This window comes from Mastigoproctus giganteus, chromosome 8, assembly GCF_048544385.1.
Source record: "Mastigoproctus giganteus isolate SK-2022 chromosome 8, ASM4854438v1, whole genome shotgun sequence".
Taxonomy (NCBI): domain Eukaryota; kingdom Metazoa; phylum Arthropoda; class Arachnida; order Uropygi; family Thelyphonidae; genus Mastigoproctus; species Mastigoproctus giganteus.
In genome coordinates this window covers 153,314,598-153,334,501 of record NC_143582.1, presented here as the reverse complement: position 1 = coordinate 153,334,501, position 19,904 = coordinate 153,314,598, and the positions used below count along the sequence as shown (strand labels likewise).

Sequence of the window (19,904 nt, the reverse complement as noted above, 5' to 3'; positions counted from 1 at the left end):
TTCGGTTAAGTTTCAAAATAGATTTTTTCTTTAAAATTAAATAAAAAAAACTGAACTAATCACGAAACAAAACAGTTTTGTTTTGTGATTAGTACAATTTTTAATTTAATTTCACAATTGCAAAAATTAGACAGTTGAAAACTTCTTCATTTGAGGCTTCTTATATAGTTATTGTACATAATGTTCACTCGTTTTTTTTTTTTTTTTATCTCTAGCTAAGCCATATCAAGGCACCCGATGGCATTCTGTGACGTAGTTATGGCTTTGTGATCTACGAGCAGTATCTTTTTTTAAGAAATGGCGGCAGTCCTTGTAGCGATGGAGAAAGTACTTATTTCAACTCATAATGTGCTAGGTAAGCCACTTTAAAATTCATTATCATTACCATGCACAACCACACTTTCCATTAAAAGGTTCACGGCATACAAGAAGATACTTAAGTTAAGGGATTGGCGAAGCCAGTTCTACGGGTGCTGTAAAAAAACATTATTGTAAGTGGTGGCCAAAGCCATGTTTCTTACGTAGCGTTGAGCAAATTACGTTTGCTACTTAGTGCACTAATCTCATATTGTGGAGGCTTCTTCGCCACGAGTTGCCTTAACATTGCACTACCAAGTATTACAGAGCCGAAACTCGAGTCTGAGCAGTGGCAAAAACTTTGAATGAAACAGCAATATACTTCTCCACTGGAGTAGTGAGTTTTATTTAGAGTAGCGCAATACCAAAGTAATTAGTGATTAAGGTACCGCCACAATATGAGATCAGAGCACTAAGTAGCAAACATGCTCAAAGCTGCATAAGAAACATGGATTTGGCCACTACTTACAACAAAAATATACCCTAAGATTTATTCGATAACTTAGATAACTTGCGTTTTTACTTAATTATTAAGTATGCTCACGATTAAGTATTGCTTAAGAATCTTCAGATCATATATATAAAAGTTTTCAAAAAGATAAATAAATAAATAAAATAAAATAAATTCTCTTTAAAATTATTTAGTGAACCCTGATTTCATCCAGCTGTTCATAGTTTTTTTTTTTTTTTTTCCTATCAATATTTTGGATTCCATAATGTAAAATTATTAGCTAACCGAATATTGAATACTCTGTCTACCCAGTGTATTTCTAAATGAAATATTAAATAACGTGATTTCGCTGAATGTATTTTTAAAGGATTATGATAATTTTAAAATTTATTTTTATGCAGTATATAGACTGAAAAAATGATTAGATCATTTTTTCAGTTTGTTTTCTAATTTTTTTCAGGCATATTTTATGAAATTAAAACAATTGTTTATATATATAATAAAATAAATAACATGAGTATACGCATGAAAAAAGAGAGGTTGCTGTTCTATTGAAAATATTATGGCTTGATCTTGAAAAACTTGTTAATTGGTGATGCTTATTCCAAATCAGCTGTTGGTTTGTGTTTCTTATATCACGTTTTTGTGCAAAATCAACAATAAAGAATCTTAGTAATGAAAATAAAATAAAATTTTAAATGGTTCATTGAGTCTTCAGTTCAGTAGTGTAGCCAGGAATTTTTGTCAGCAGGTACATTCACAAAAAAAAATTGCGTCAATTGCCTAATGCTGGCTACGCTACTCCCTATAACCTCATAGCTTTGCCGTGGAGGGAGCTTTGCCTACTTATATATATTTCACTGTATGCGTATCTTCGGCAATAAATTATTAAAGCGTGTTTTCTACCACAGGCAAGTTTAATATACTAAATAATATTGCACTAATGCCGATATTTCGGATCTGATTTTGACAACTTCTCCGTTTTCAAAACCAAACTTAGAAGCCAGCTTGTTTCTTCTATCTGCTAACAAACTACGTGTTGACTCTGGAATAGTTCAGTGTTTTTTTTTTTTTTTTTTTTTTTTGTGCCATAGTTTCTCTCTGTTTAAAATGCAATATCTTGTAGTGTATGCGATTTTAATACAGTGATAGTGGGCCACGTAAGCCAAGTGATGCTCTAGCCTCATTTTTTATGATGCAGTCAGCTTTCGGAAATTCACGATCGCTGTGGACAGTGTTTTGGGTACTTTTATATCTGTATTTATTTATTTATTTATTTTAATATTCTTACAAAAGCATACATCAATAAATGCACCGAGTGAAATGAGAAGCAATTAAGTGGCTGACCTGGATTAATTCTTTAAGCATATTTGCTGGGATAGTGTTTTACGATTGAATATTTCCAGCTATATACTTGTACTACTGTTTTTAATTTAAGCGAATAAGTTCAACTTAATAAATAAAAAGTTGTCTATATCTTAGTGATAAAAGGAAATAAAGTGTTAAGCAAATAATAACGCCCGAGTTTCTATATTTGCTAAGGAAATCCTTTCGACAACTTTCTTAATCATAACAAGTGCAAATGTTATTTGCATAAACTCTCCTAGCATTTGATTGATTGCTGTCTGGGGGTGAATGTAACTTTTACTTTATCTGAATTAAAAACAAAAAAAGTTACACCCTTGCCTGACGTCATGAAATTGGCGACAAACTCTCCATTGTTAGTATAGCAGCGGAGAGTTATCTCACCAATTTCGGTTAAATTTCCGAAATTAAGTAAATTAAATTTTAATTACTAAATTATGTACTTGAATGAGAAGTATACGATGGCTTTTGGCCGATTTACGAGAGTTGAGTAAGTCGGCCATTTTAGTAATATGGCGTGACAAGTTTTAATTTGGATAAGTTCCAGGGGAAGACATTTTACCGAAATCTCCATGTTATTTGTTTTCTTTAATAATAATAACACATAACAAAAAAATAAAATAAAATTGTTAGCCCCTCCCCCCGTTACTATAAACAGATATGTGGTTAATGATACATACGATGATGCCGTATATTATCACCATCGCATGCTTCTTGGTAATAGTCAAAAGAAACCAAGCTTAACAAGCGATGAGCCTAATCAGAAAGTTTGCTTTGTGTGGCCGAATTTATATAATTTAAATAGGTTTTTCAAGCAAGAGAATATAGCTATGCATTATTTTTTTAATCACGAGGTTACAGCGCGCATTGTTTAGATAGTGGAATCAAACTAAGCCGTTAGTAGGCTTAAATAATTACCTACTGATAAGACTTCGAGAGCTTCTTGGATGAAAAAATAACAATAAAAAAAAAAAATAAAAATACAGCTTTGCTGGCCGTGACCGTGAATGTTGTAATTCCATACACACTGACATTCAGGCTTGTGCTTTCCGCATTCTCCGTACGAGATTTCACAACAACCGGAACTGTGGCGCTATGCACGAAATGCAGAGCTAAAGACTGTGCCCTAGATTTTTGTTTGTTTTATTCCATTGGTTTGGTCGGTGGTTCAATTTGCAATAGGTACTTATAGCAGCCATGAATATAGGCGGTGTGTGAGGCCTGACTTTCACAGTGCAGGAAACACACACACACACACGCGCGGAATATTATGTCTAGTGTTGAATTCAGGGAGGTATCCTGAGATATTCTTCATCCAGTGCATGCTAAAACTTCATGTTACAAGATGCACTGCTTGACATTCTTCTCAGAAGTTTGTAAATATGTATACTCCTGCCCTCTCTTCTCGCGAGGGTGGTCTAGATTAAACCTGATTATACCTTAAAATGAACCCCATTTTCAGCCCAGTTTATTTCTTGCTCATAACTAGTAATGGCACCACTGAATTTTCAAAATAGGACGGAGGTTCTCAACTTGTTGTTTACACGGTGCCTTTGTACATCTGCAATGCTTACAATTGTTCTTATCATTTTTAGTTTTTTTAACTTTATTTTGACATTCAAACTATGTGTTTTTGCCTCTGAAGTTAACTATTAATCCTCGCATTTGGGACATCGCACTTAAACTTAACTTACCTGATTTAAAACAGGGCGGACCAGTGATGGGTTTTCTGAGAGCCTAGCCTTGGCACAGCGCACCAGATTTTGAGACACCAAAGGTATCTGTGTCAGTAGAACCTATTCTTTGTGAAAAATTCTCCTTAATAACTTTAATTATATGTTTTTTAAACCATTTGAATCCTCAGTCATTACTTCAAATGAGTCGTTAAAGTTAACTGATAATTAAGACAATATACGCGATGATCTGCCAACCCGCACTGGACCAGCGTGGCAGATTATGGTCCATTTCCCTCAGCATGAATTGTTGAGGAGGCTTCCATCCTGCAGTGGGTTGATAATGGCTGCACTTTACTTTTTTTTTTTTTTACGCGATGATTACGATATTATATCGTGGAGTAATTTTTGAAAATGTTTTTGAATATTGTTATTTTAATTTGAATAAGGAGAATTTATTATACAGTATTTTAATTTTCTTCTCATATATATTCTCGTATATAATAAAATTAATAATTGTTTTTTCCTGTTGATTATTCTTGTTTTTGCAAAAAGAAAAAGTTTATTCAAAACGTTAAGGAGCGTTTTGTCCTGTGTAAATTTAGTTAAATTTCCTTAATTAAGTTGTAAAATATAAAGTGCTTGCCTGTTATTGAAAACTATGTTATGCTCACCTGATATTCTAGAAGATAACTTTTTACTCGCTGTAACGAAGAGGTTAGGGACCCCTAGAATAGGGCAGTGCACTTTATCAAAACACGATTAGTGGTGCTACTACTTAATAAAGCTTCCAACAAAACTAGATTACTGAACTTTTGACACAGTGACAAGTAGGTATCCTTTTTCATACTGATCCGCTAAATCTTCCGCAAAATGTTAAAGGAAAATTAATATATCATTCATCTTCCCCCACAAGTAAGGAAGCAGAAGTGATTAATTATAATACGAAAACGAAATAATTATTTCCATTTTGTTTTCATGCTTTACGGCAAGTAAGTGTAATTAAAGAAAATTGGAAAATTGCCTTTTAGAGTAGAAAGTAAAAATGCATAAACTTATGAAAACAGTTTTATCTTATAGCAGTTCAGCGGCCATAACGTAAGTTAACTCGTGGGTATTTGTATCCCAGTTGAGCGTTTATTATTCAATCAACTATGTCTTGATTTAATTGAGCAGTGTTCACTTTCTATAGTAAAATTGTATCCCAAAAAAAAAAAAAAAAAAAAAATGCAACATTACTTTGTAGGCAAATATATAGAAAAAGAATATTGAAATCTTTTAAAATATGCATAATGTTAGCCGGCGACTTTTCATATTTATAAATTGGATTTATTCCTGAAACACACACAAAAGTGATATCTAATTCATTTTTTAACGTAAAGCCAAATCCATATTTCATCTGTTGTTCATAGCTAGGGGAAGAAACTATTTTAAAATATCACGTATAAAATATATTCAGGCGCATCATTTTGTTTGAACCTTCCGTCAGATCTCATTCAGCCCTGGATATGCTAAATGCAAATATTATTAACTCTCTATCTCTCTCTCTCTCTCTCACACACACACACACACACACAAAATATGTTTTAATTTCTCTGCGCTATTTCCGGATGAATGCATTTTCATTTAACAGTTATCAAAATGTTCATTTCTTACGAGATACAATATTTGAATATTAAAGGAGAAAAAAAGTTTTATGCGAGGCTTTTAAATGTTTTAGGTTACATCTTAAAAAACCTTAAAAAACAATGTGTTTCTACAGATGCCTCAATCCAAATCGCAATAAAATGCAATCGATAATACAATACTAAGTTAGCTTACAGTCTGCAACAGCAAAATATAGACTTCCGGGAAAGGCCTTTGCGTGTTTCTTAAAGGTGTCTTTCTCATTGACCTCCTTGCAGCGGTGAACTGGTGAATGACCTTATTCGAGGCCGCTGGACTTGAAATTAAACAAGTTTTCCTCTTGTGTAATTGTCGACCTTCGGCTGCTTTACGTACATCCTTCAAATCGGTAGTAGAAACACTACATCTCTAGCGAAACGAAATGCAGCTAAAATGTTTTAAGAATGGGGAGATTTCACTTGAAGAAGGATGGGTAGCGTACTTTCAAAACATTCTTAAAGGGGCCAAGAGTACTTAAATTTTAAACACACGGGTTAAACAGCCCCAGCACGACCTCTGCTGGAGATTATCAGAAAGTCATCCAACGTTCTTAGCTGGCACAGTGGCACACTTATGTCACGCCAAGACCCTGCCTTCCGGGCATCCTGGATAACCCGGAACGTTTCAGTTGCGATTAGCCTAGTCCTGTTTATCTGGTTATCAAGTGCAAAATGTTGGTTTCTACAGCAGCCGATAAACACGTAGTGTTGTCATTCGAGAATCATCAGTGAACCATGACCATGAACGCAAGTTCGGTATGGAATAGAAAACTGATGATACGATCTCTGACATCGATAAATATTCTTGGTTAAGAACAAAGAATGCAGTACTAGAAATAGTCATATTTCACTAGGGCCATTTGGCAACTTAAACACGATTCCTGGACTAGTGCTTATGAGGAGTAAGGTACGTGCTGATATACTGTTTGTATTGATTCGACACAATACATGCAGAACTCTCTATGAAGCAAGCAAAATAAACCTTAGATCGTTTATCTCTCTGGCAACGTCATAAGAAAAATTATATAAGAAATACGAATAACTAAATCAGTACGTCAGAGAAATGATAAAAAAATGTGTGCGTGTGTCAATAATAATGATTCGACATTTATCAGACGTTCCCAGAACAGCTGATTACAGCTAGAGTAATATCTGATGAAGCTGAGAGGGGGAAAACAACAGGCAGCTCAAGGTCGCTCACTTAACTTCCCGCTCTGTATGTTATGGATAGTGGATGACCTTGATCTGTTTTTTTTTTTTTTTTCCTCTCTCTCTCTCTCTGTTATAGAGCGTATGTAGTGTGTGGTCAGGGTGAAAATACAGTTTCGCACAATGTGTTTCTACAGATGCCTCAACCCTCAGTCCAAATCGCAGTAAAATGCAATTTGTGCCATCACGTGGAGCTTCCAAATCCATGTGACGGCACAAAATTCAACAAAATGCTGTGACCTTATGTGGCCGTTCCAGAATATATTACAGAAAGATTAAATTTATAATTCCGAGTTGCTTTAAAGATGTTTATCAACTAATAGTCCAAATGTGAAAAAAATTCACTACAACAAATGCAATGAAGTCAGCATACAGAAACAGAGGCATTTTATTTCTGTTTTCCAGATTCTTTAAAAGGAATGACTTGAGATTTGTTTTTAATATACTTCTATTTAAATTTAACGAAACTTTTCAAATGTGACTTTCTTCCGAACTGATTTCAACATTCTCGGTACTCGGCATGCGTTAGTTCCAAGGCTCCTCTCCAATTTTTTTTTTTTTTCTTCTTTTCTAATAGTTATTACTTACGTTTGAACAAATTCATCCGATTAAGAACAAAATAATATATTCTCCTGTAAAAACCCATGACTTACAGGAAATTCTCCTGAGTTTATAGTTTATTGTAATTGTAAATTGGTAATTGCAATTGTATTATTGGTAAATGGTAATTGCATTATTGGTAATTGTAATTTTATTAGTAGTAAATGTAATATTCTAAATCATTCAAATTTGTAACCCTTTCTATTTTCTGTTCCCCCAACAGCTTGGTCTGATGATGGGTATCAGTTAAATTCACGAAACGTCACCCTATTGTATAGTAATGCAGGCGAACAGCCTAATAAATTATATTATTAATTTTCTAGATCGTAGATATAGCTTAGCTTAATTTTTCTTAAAATATCATCAGTCATTATTAATTTTCACATTGTATAAGAGTTGTTTTAATATAATAATAACCATTATTAATTATTAATTATTATTATTATTAATCTTCATTATTATTATTATTATTAATAATAATAATATTAAAGTCATTATTAATTTTCACATTGTATAAGAGTTGTTTTAATATAATAATATAATAATAATATTTTTAGGTATTTGCCATTCAATTTTTTTTTTTTTTTATAATAATAACCTTAATGGAAAACAACCACGTAGCGTCCTTCCCTAACTATATTGGACTCTTCTTGTTCTTGCTGTTCCTGTGCAGCCAAATCTTCTAGTTCCTCATTTGTAAGAGGCTGAGAATGGCTCTCCAACAACTCAGTCATATCATCAGACTCAACGTTGTCAAGCCCTACATCCCGAGAAATTGCAGTTATTTCATTTGCAATCTGTGGCACTTCCTCTTCCCCTGAAATCATGCAGTACATACTCAGGCCACACTTTCTGCCACACTCCATTCATACAAGCTGATCTGACCTCTTTCCAAGCATCATTGATGTTGTTGATGTCCTTCGGGATATTATTGGACCTCCAAATATTCTTTGAAAGACATGTTGCAGTTGTCCATTTTCCGTAACATCTCCCTAAATGTGTTCCGAAAGTAAACATTTATGGAGATTTTATTTTTACTTTTTAGGGAGAAGGTAGTCTTTAAAATTTGCTATGACGCCTGGTTGGTTGTAAAAGGGAGGTGGTATTTGGCATCAGATATTCAGCCTTTACATCCGCAGTCATCGTTTTCTCTCCAATGTGTGGTGCATGGCTTGGGACATTGTCTAAGAACAGCAGCGCCCTCCTTGGATAATTATTTTCATCACAGTAGCGATATACCGTTGGACAAAAATTATTTGTATACCAGTTTGTGAAGACATCTTGTGTCACCCAAACCCCTGTTTGAAGTCCAAATGATTGGTAAATTTTCTTGAATGAGTCCCTTCATCAACCCCCGTGTTTCAGAGTGATAGACGAACAGTTGCTTCAGTTTTACAGTTCCTGAAGCATTTCCATCAAGAAGAAGAAGAGTTAAACCGTCCTTGGCAGTTTTAAATTCGGGGTACGTTTCTCTTCACGTGAGATGAAAGTTCTTGGAGGCATCGTCTTCCAATAAATGTCGGTCTTATCCACTTGAAAACATGATCAGGTGGATATTCACCTTCCTTTACGAGTCGCTTGAAGTGCTCAAGACTAGCAGCCTCACCTGTTAATTTTATATTGTAAATTTGAGTTTTCTGCTTGAAATGAGCGAACCATTTCAAGCGAACCATTCTGCTTGAAATGAGCGATGAAACTATGAAAGTTTCATCGCCGCCTTCCTTTTCTTTTATCTCATCAAACAAACTCGTCGCTTTATCACAAATAAAGCGATGTGTGTGAGAGGAATGTTTCTTTCATTCACCCCCAATGAGAGCAACTATTCCATTTTTCCAATCACAGGACCACGTGAGTATCCGAGAGTTGTAGCAGTTTTCTTTCTTGCAGTTTCTATTGCCGTTTTAATTTTATCAGCATTTTTCATGATTGTTACAGTGGAGGGGGCGATATGTAGCTGCCTACAAACAGTAGGACGTGATTGCTCACCCTCCATTCTTCTAATAACTTCCATCTCTTTTTTTTTTTTTTTTTTTTTAAGTCTTATAGATTTGCGTGGTCTTTTAACTTTTTTTTTTTTAATGTTATAGATTTGCGTGTTCATTTTCACTGGCAGCTGCACGCTCTTACGACCAGACATGGTTCCACTTTTATTTTAAAGAACAGATTTACAAAAAAATTCTAAGGCACAATTTTAAAGTACACAATAAACCTCGATAATGTAGCACATATTATTATAAACGCAGTATTCAACTTCACAAACCAAGTTTTAAAAATAAATTCACCGTTAAGTAAAGAGCCACGCAACATTGTGTAGAGACTGAGCATATGTATACGAATGTATTCCCAGTAGCGCTGCACAGTATTTTTTTTTTTTTTTTTTTAATAGCGGTAACGCTGAATAGAATTTTCCAGAATTTTTTAAAGGGGGAACTAAGGAATTACTAGAAATTTTTCAGATCGGCGTAAATCAACCGTCGTAAATAAAGGGCCCATTGTATTTTACAGCAGTTTCGTACTGCTCAAAAATTTTCGCTATCTGGGATATCCTGTCGAGAAGCAGTTGTGTAGAGTTCACGTGTACATTCTCAGGAAAACTGTATGGAAAATTGACTCAGCTTAAGAGACTGTATGGAAAATTGACTCAGCTTAAGAGACTGTATGGAAAATTGACTCACCCTAAGAGATTGTATGTTAAATTTGTTTTCATTGATTTACATACAATTTCGAATCTAGTGCTAATAATTGCAAAAATAAATAAATAAACGATGTGAAATTTCAGATAGTAGCCGAGTGGTCAGCGCGATGATACCAAAGTACGCCTGCTTGGTGACCGTGGTTCAATGGTTCAAGCCTAGGTGGCTACTGAATACGGTGCTGTTTCTTGTATTGTCTCTGTCTTGTGACTTCCTCTGACGTGGTCGTCCCGGAACGTAAACAGAAAATTTATTTTATTTTATATCTTTGTTATTATTTTAATAGATTTTTGAATACCATGCGGACGATCGAACTGCAACTTGGATGATAGAATTCTAAACCGATTTCATGCTTTGTTTATAAGTACACAATCATAGTAATTTGTTAATTGATATGAAAAATCCTCTAAAGAAATTCTGTTGAGTACGTCTACCTGCTTTCCGATCAGAAAATATATAAAGTGTAGTAGTAGTAGTAGTAATGGCAAATGATACAAGAAAGCAAGCATTCTTGCTTTCTTGTACATTATAAATAAAATAATAATAAAATAAAATAAATAAATCAGAATTCACCCATCCGTACCCTTCAAGAATTTGTGTAGTTCTTCCTTGAATTTATTCAACCCATCCACTTCCACAACAACATATGGAAGCCGGTTCCAACAATTGGCTTTATAGTGTATTCACACTATAAAGCCGATTCAGTTATGCGCGCAATTTATTATATATATATATATTAAATTCACCTATGCGTTTTCCATAGCTCTATCTAGGTATGTCTATTAATATAATTCTCTTACTATAATCTTCCCCATAAAATAAAAATACGGTCCACACACACACCTAAGTAAATATTACATAATTAATAACACGCTCTGTTTACCAAAGATATAAAGAATTCAAAAGAGAGCAATGTCATGGTTTAACTTAATCGACGTGCTTAGCTGTAGAAAGGATAAAAAGTGCTTTAACGTGAAACGATCCGACCTAATGTGCAACTTTATAGTACGCTTGCCTGATCAAAGCCTAAATAGTTATTATTAACCAAAGTTACTCTTTGTCCCACTGTGACAACACACTGCTTTGCACTTAGTAATTTAGCATAGTCGTTTCTATCCGCCTTTTAAAATGAAATATCTTTGATTTTTTTTTTCGATCACAGCTAACAATTTGAGATTTTAAATGCTAATCAGTCATTTTCGTAGATTGGAGTAATTATCGCGAAAATTCTCGGTGAAAAAAACTTGTGGTACTCTGGCAGTATCTCCTTTGTGTACCATTTTTTTTATTGTCTAGGAAACATTTAAAAAATAATACGAGGCATCCATATGTTCTGACTTATTTCTCTATTCTCTTCGCTGCATACATTCTTTTCACACTACCAAAGAGACGCCAGGAAATTATAAAGAAAATAAGGTATATCTAAAAGAAAAACGTGCGCACAAGTAACATGTAAAATTGGCATCAGCTTTTAAAAACCATTTTTAAAACAACCATGAGAAAAAAAAAAAAAAAAAAAAGAAGAAGAAAAAGAAGAAGAAGAAGCTATTATTTTTTAGTGCTGCCGGGAATTTGCCTCGGAAATTTTTGCATTTTCAAGATTGAATCTCTTTTTTTTTTAAGAAAAGATTGAAAAGATTAAAAAAAAAAAGATTGAAGATGGCTTTCGTGTGAAAGTAGATGAATATTTAGACATTTGCTTGCTTTTTTTTGGCCAGAGTGTGTTTACACGCCCTGTCCAAAAAAAATAAAATAAAATAAAATAAATAAATAAGGGCCTTTGAATTAAGACACTCATAGAAGAAATGCAAATAAAAGCAAATAGATGCAAAAGAAACTGTGACGTGGGGGTGATGACGTGTTTGCCTCGTTCAGTATAAAGACTGCAGTAATCTGAAGCTAGAATGGGGAAAGCGCGTGAGCTATCAGACTTTGAAAAAGTTCTTATCGTAGGGGCACGTTTAGCAGGAGCCACGATTCAAGAAACGAAAGACATAACTGGTTTCTCAAAAGCTTCCATCTAAAAGGGTTATAATGACCGGAAATCAAACGGTTCTTCCATATCTCAAAGGCGAAAATGTACCGTGGCAGAAAAACAGAATTTGAAGAGCAAAGCCGTCGTACTCTAAGGAAGACTGTACGAAACATTTAACATCCAATGTGTAGCAAACCAAGGTTCAAGAATTTCTTTATTTCAGCCTTATCATCTTCCGGGAATTGAAGATATTGGGTATTGGCAGTCTCCTTATTTCCTTATTTCAGCCGTATCATCTTCCGGGAATTGAAGGTATTGGGTATTGGTAGTCTCCTGCCTATTCGGAAGCCTTTTGTTTCAGAATAAAACAGAAAATTTCGCCCGCAGTGGTGCTGAGAATGTGGTAATTAGACAGTGGAACAATGGAATAAGGTCATGTGGTTAGACGAATCACGATACACTTTGTTTTCCACTGATGGTAGGCAGAAAGTGTGGCAAGAACCTCAAACCCTAGGGCATCCCACATACAGTGGCGGACAAAAAAACTGCATCACCTTAAAAAAGTAACATTTGTAGTGAAACGTATGAGATATTGTTTGATTACAGACATTTTGTTTGTTGCAAAGCAAAGGTATTGCGTCAGATAATGATTCTATTGCATCAGACAGTACTTGTAAGGTATTGCATCAGCCGTTTCTATAAATACGGCGTTGGTAGGGTATACATGCTCATTAGTATCCTGTTTTGCGGAGGTGTAAGCATGGCTCCATATGTTCAGTTGACCAAGATAAAAAAGTGTAGCTGTTGCTCTGTCCCAGGAAGGGCTTTCTACGAGTGCTATCACTGATAAAATAGGCTGCTACCAGTCAACGTATCCTGGGTGCTGAAATTAAAGCATGAAACCGGTGATGTGAAGAGAAGACCTGGATCAGGCCGTAAGAGAGTGACAACGCCTTCCCAAGATCGATATTTGAAACGGCTATGCCTTCGTAATCGCCATGCTAGTGCTCCTGATCTAAAACTGGACTTTGAGATGGCCTCTGGTGTTGCAACAAGTGCACGAACTATCCAAAGACGGCTTTCGGAATGTAGTCTGCATGCCTATCGGCCCAGGAAGAAGCCTTTGTTGACCTAACAAAGGAGGAAGAAACGACTTGCTTGGGCTAAAACGTATGCTTCGTGGACAAAAGAGCAATGGGACACCGTCATCTTTTCTGACAAATCGAAATTCAATCTGCATGTGGACATGTGTATATGTAAAGGGCGGCACCTGGAAAATCTGTTCAACTCCGCCTCGTGACTCTGTGAAGAACAGAATCAACTGTAAAAGGCTAGAAATGTGTTGGTGTAGGTTTGTGTGTGTGTGTGTTCTGTTGTTCTGTTCTGGCCTCTTGGCTACCCAGAAGCAAAAGCATCAGTCACCTGGACAGATGATTCTGGGCACTTGTCCACACCACAGGAAGGTAGGCCAGTCCCAGTATAGCACGTACCGTCTCAAAAGAGACTCTGACCCACCTGGTGTTGCCAGCAGGTTGGCGGCCAGAATCTTCTGGGGGGGGGGGGGAATTCCAGAGGGACAACAGCAACAACAAAAAAATCCACCCGTGGTGCAGGTTTCGAGAGGAAAAAAAAGAAAAAGAGAGGAAAGGAAAAAAAAAGACGAGGAAAGGAAAAAAAAAAAAGAGAGATGAGGAAAGGAAAAAAAATAAATAAAGTAATAATATAACTGAAAAGGTCAGTAGGTTGCTCTTTGAGTGGTGCTTGAGGTTATGGGGTTATCGCATTAGTTGTAAGCACATATTTTCTTCTGGCAAAGACAGCAGCTGCAAAAACCTGGAGTGCAGACAAGTGATGTGGGGTCAGAACAAGTTAGTCAACTTGATTTATGCTGAAGGATGGGACTTCATTTCGCAGCTCATTCCTAATGTCTTCATATTAGGCACATTCGTGGAGAAGATGTTGCCAGTTTTCTTTTGCTCCACAGAAACAGAGGTCAGTATTTAACAGGCCTAGCTGGTGGAGTTTTTTGTTAAGGGACCCATGTCCAGTAATAAGATACGATGTTTCCAGACTAATCGTAAACCATGAGCTAACCTTCTTCGACATCACAAAGGAGACATCCGGTAGGAAATTTCTGGTTACAGTGCCAACAGTTGAATTATCCCACCTTGTTTGCCAGACATTTATTAGCTCTTTAAAGCATCGAGCTTTTTCCCTTTTATTATCACCATTCAGCGATAGGTCTATATCCATGATGGAGATAGATATTCCTTTTTTGAGCCTGAAGCATAATCCTCTAAATATTACATATAGGTCTAACGGGAGAGTCCCTGCAATAACCTGGATTGCATGGCTCGGATAGGAAGCGATATGTCAGAAGACGAAAATCGGAGACATACCATCCTGCATGCACAACACCGACTGTAAAGTTCTCCGCCGGTCAGATGGTCTAGGGATGCATAACAAAGAAAGGGGTAGAGAGAATTAAGTTTATTAACGAAACATTGAATGCAGAAACCTACACTACTATCTTGGAGGAGTGCCTGAAACCCGTTATTAGATTTCCACACAGACGTCCAAAACTGCATTTTTCAACAGGACTCAGCACCTTGCAACACAGCAAAATTGGTAAGTTTTATGCTATTTAGATTTAAGGATGAGTTTGTCTTCTTGTCTCACAAGGCTTAAAAAATACTTACACTAATTTCTCCCTTAAGGTGCGGTCATACTTCAGAAATGCTGTCATGACAGTGTTGGACTGGTCCGGCAACAGTGCAGATTTGAACCCTATTGAAAATTGGTAGTATATAATGTCGTCTAAAATTGCTCAGAAGAAGCCAATCAGTAAGATTCAGCTGCAGGAGAGCATTATAAGAGCGTGGTACCACGAAATTGGGCAACCGTATATATCCCCAAGTTGATTAATTCTATGCCAAATCATTGGAGGGCTGTAATTGCAGCTCGAGGAGGAACACCAAAATATTGAGGACTTATTTTGCTGATTTACAGAACATAATACTATTACGTTAACCTGTCATTTCGGTTTCTACACATAAATGCAATAAAATGTGTGCCGACTGGGCTAGCCAGGTGTGTCAAGTGCCTGCCTGGCAACCCAAAGGTCGCGGGTACGAATCCAGTTGGCTTCTGTTGCCGAATCCTTCTATGGCAACAGAAGCCGATGTGCCAACAACTAACAAAAAAAAAAATTAAATAAATAAAATGTGTTTGGTTGTCATGATTGCCATTTGCATGATTTCTCGTATTTCCATTTATTACACAATTTACCCTTTGGGAAAATATTTATGGCAATTAGGTATATCACGTGCATTCTTTTTATTGGATTTCATACACACAGATATATATCCCAAGTAACAAATGCATTTCGAACATTTCTGCAACCCACAACGCAGTGCAAACACATTATTTGCAAAATTCACAAGTGATGCAGTTTTTTTATCCGCCACTGTATGTTCAATCGGATCTAGGTGTGGTGAGCGTGTTTGCCAGGGTAGTTGTTGGATACCTTCAGTTTAAAGATATTCTTCCACCACTTGAGCTCTATGTGCATTGGCGTTGTCGTACATGAAAAGAAAATCTGGGCCAACCGCTCCACTAAAAAGTCTGTTCTCGATACTCCTGCACAGTTACGGGCCCCCCTGTCAAAAACATGAAGAGCTGTGCGGCCATTGATCATTATTTCGCCCCACACGAGGACACTACCTCCACCGTAAGTGTCCCTTTATATTATGTTGGATGGAGGGTCCCGCATTCCTCGTTGTCTCCAGATGAAATAACATCTGGAATCTGTTTGTAGGCTAAAAGGACTCATCCGAGAATAGAACTCTACCCCAATTTTTCAGGGCTCCAAGTCACACGTTCATGGCACCAGTTTCGACGAACTCTGCAGTGGTTTGGGGTTAATGGGATACAAATCATTGGCTTCCTTGCGTAGAGTCCACTTGAATTGAGCTTTCTTAACACAGTATTTTAATTGTGTGCCTAAAGTTATAAAAATGTAATTGTAACTAGTCTCAGGTGTTTTGTAATGAAATAATTTTAATTATCTTGATATTATCAGCAGTCGTATTATGAAAACTACACGTGATATAAAAAAAAAGGAAAAAAAAGACCATATTTCTAATCGGCGCCCAACATTTGGTTATAAAAGTATGTTTACATCTTTTATGAAAGAAAAAAGTAATTTTGTTGAACAGTATAATCTTTCTTCCCATCTGGGTAAGTTTCCAGGGTTTCAGAAATTAAAATGATGCAGAAGCCAAGACTCAGATCATGGAGGGTTGATTATCCACACTGGAGGCGCAGAAGCTATCTGCAAACCGGCGGTGTTCAATGGCTCTGTTATTCAGTTATGATGACGGGTCAACAAAGGAGCTTGCTGTAAGAAGCACGTGAAGTCTATGTGCTGCGTTAGTAGATAATGACAGGTCGGTATCCAGTTATTTGATTCTTTTGTGCACCTGATTGGATATGATTTCATAAATATTTCATATCAAGGTTACCCGAGAGAAAAAAAGTCATATACCCATATGTATTATGGGTATATTACTAAATCCATAAATTGGGTGTGTTCTCTGGTTCAATCTGCCTGTTTTGATGGACGAAAAGCATGAGTTTCCGGGAAGCAAAGCTCTGCTGTGTTCGTCTGAGACAAATTAACTTGGCCACGGGGAAAAAAGGTCCATAAAAGTTCTTCGTGTCATTGACGGGATTCAAACCCAGTGCTTTTCCACACCGTGTGACGATTGTGATCACCCTGCAGCCCGCGAGGGCCATCTGATTTTACAAAAAAAAAAAAAAAAAAAAAAAAAAAAAACAGGACCATGCTGAGGAAATGTCGCGAGCTAGGCCATAATGTCTATGTGTCTGCAATTCTGCCCAGACACGATAGGAGGGATTATATGTTAAGAGCCTTGTGGTAAATTTCTGTCAGCATGGCCCACACTTGTAGGTAGAAGGAATTTGTTTTGTAGAGACGGGATTCACTTAAACAAAGGTGGTGCAAATGTTTTTGCCAGTATTATTGAGGATACATTAAAGGTTCAGGGAAACTGCTAGTTAGGGGGGATGTGGGTAATACTGACACGCGTTTATCTGATAATATTGGTCAATGTAACTCTTGCACATACCTTAAGAGTTCTTATCTGTTACCCCAACTGGACGTATTATCTAGATGTTCTGGGGGCAAAGACGTTTCACGTGAGCGGGTAGCTAATATCAGGGAAGAGAGCCTAAAAAACTTCAAGGGTTGTGTTAGGGTTGTTAAATATACAAGAACAGTAAATATTAATTGTTTATACAGTAACGTTAGAAGTGTCGTCAATAAAATGAGCGAATTCGAACTGCTGGTTAAAACAAGTAACGCGGACATAATAGGACTTACAGAGACGTGGTGCCACCCGGAAATTGGGGATGATGAGTTTCATTACGGCTTGTATAATGTATTTAGGAAGGATAGGTTAAATAGAAGGGGTGATGGGGTAATGCTTCTTATCAGAAGCAGCCTGAGTGCGACGATAGCTTTCCCGGATTCAGACATTTCACATGCTAGTATAGAGTCTGTATGGTGTAAGATAGTTGGAAACAAAGGTATAATGCGAGTAGGAGTAATCTACAGACCAGGTGATTGTGAAGATTATGACAAAAGCCTCTACATGCAAATGGAATGGGCAAGTAAGCGTCAATGCCTTATTATGGGTGATTTCAATTTGCCTCTAATTGATTGGAGTAAATGGGGAACAAAATTTTTAAATCAACTAGATGACTGATATTTGTATCAACATGTCAGGGAAAGTACTAGAGAAAAGAATATCCTAGACCTCATCATCACCCATGAATCAGATGACATAACAGGGCTGACAGTAGAGGAACCAGTAGCAGGAAGTGATCACGGAGTTCTACGGTGGATGATGACGAGAGAGGTAGCAGAAGTAAAAGGCAAAGGAATAGGTTTTAATTTCAGAAAAGGAAGTTACGATGCCTTAAGGTAGTACATGGCCTCTATTAACTGGGTAGATATCGCGCAGAGAATGAATACATTTGAAGTGTGGTACGCTTTTAAAACATTAATCACAGATGCCTTGAATGCGTATATACCATTAAAAAAATACTCCACGAGAAGGGTTCCAAGTTGGATGAATAGTGAAGTTGCCACATTACTTGAGCAGAAAAAGGTGGCATGGAAAGGTTATAGAGCAATAAAAAGTACTGAAGACTATAACAGCTACAAGGTGATGTGTAATAGAGCCACAGAAAAGGTTCGACAGGCAAAGGCAGTTTATGAGAAATCACTAGCAAACAGAGCAAAGAGGGTGGATAAAGAATTCTTCACATATATAAATGCCAAGAAGAGCAGGACAAACCACATCGGACCTTTACGTAAGGGAAAGGGGATAGTAATAAATACACCAGCTGCCGTTGCAGATGAACTCAACAGTTATTTTGCATCGATATTTACAAATGAAAAGCTTTTTGTGGCAATGGGAAATTGTGGGAACGAAGTTAAAAAATATGTAATTAATGATATTGAAATTTCGCAAGATTATTTAATGAAAAAACTTTCGAGCCTACAGAACAGTAAGGCTCCTGGAGTTGATGGAATATACCCTATAATCTTAAGGGAGGCGGCAAGCGAGTGCATTGAACCATTGAGGCTAATTATGCGATCATCACTAGACTCTGGGGAGATTCCCTTGAATTGGAAAAGTGCAAATGTATCTCCCATACATAAGGGTGGCTCTAAAAGTGAAGTTGGAAATTATCGACCTGTCAGTCTGACTTCAGTAGTAGGGAAAATCATGGAGGCAATGATCAAGTGTGGAATTCAGGATCATTTGGATCGAATTGAAATTCTCAAGGATACTCAGCATGGTTTTGTAAAGGGAAAATCGTGTTTAACAAATCTGGTCACTCACGAGCTGGATTTAGGGAATAATTTCGACATTGTTTATTTAGATTTCAGCAAAGCTTTTGACTCAGTCCCACATGAGCGGTTGCTTTATAAGCTGGAACAGGTTGGAATCACTGGGAAAATCCTTAGATGGATAGAAGGATGGCTTCAGGGCATCAAAGGAGGCAGAGGGTTGTGATAAATGGCTATTCCTCAGATTGGGTTGATGTAAGAAGTGGGGTTCCCCAAGGATCAGTATTAGGACCACTGTTGTTTTTAATTTTCATAAACGGCATTGATGAAGGGATAGAGGGCGTGATGTCTAAATTTGCAGATGATGTTAAAATTGGTAGAGTAGTTAATGATCACTGTCAAGCTGATCTTCTTCAGAGAGACCTAGATAGACTTCAGGAATGGTCAGAAAAATGGCAGCTGTGCTTTAATCCGACAAAGTGTAAGGTATTACACCTGGGAAACGGTAATCCCAAAAAAACTTATTTACTTGGTGGAGTTCAACTAAACCCAGTACTGGAGGAAAGGGACTTGGGTGTTACGATACGGTCAGACATGAAATTCTCTGATCATTGTAAACAGGTTGCAAGGAAGGCCCATGGTGTCCTATCGATGATCTATCGAACTTTTGCAAGTAGAGATAGGGACGTGATAATCCCATTATATAAGGCTTATGTTAGACCACACTTGGAATACTGTGTTCAAGTATGGAGACCGCACCTAAAGAAAGACATCGAGCTTCTTGAAAGGGTGCAAAGAAGGGTAACTCGCCTGGTGAGATCGGCTAAAGGGCATCCTTATGAAGAAAGACTTCGAATATGTGGGTTGCAGAGTTTGGAAACTAGACACCTTAGAGTAGATTTGATTGAGGTGTTTAAGGCTCTGAGAGGCATCAGCAAAATGAATGAGGACAAAATTTTCAAGATTATAAATGATGCTAGAACTAGGGGACATAAATTCAAGTTAAGGGGGGAAATGTTTAGATTGGACTGTAG

The 19,904-nt window shown here is 36.8% G+C and overlaps 1 protein-coding gene across 1 annotated transcript in view; it reads left to right on the top strand.

The window, feature by feature from the left end:
• The first annotated feature begins 331 nt into the window (after positions 1 to 331).
• LOC150081929 (sulfotransferase 1B1-like) overlaps positions 332 to 19,904 on the top strand; it is a 368,098-nt gene continuing 348,525 nt past the window's right edge. The window contains exon 1 of the mRNA XM_090379833.1: positions 332 to 355. The gene's annotated coding sequence lies outside the window, so the exon portion shown is untranslated. The remainder of the gene's footprint in view (positions 356 to 19,904) is intronic.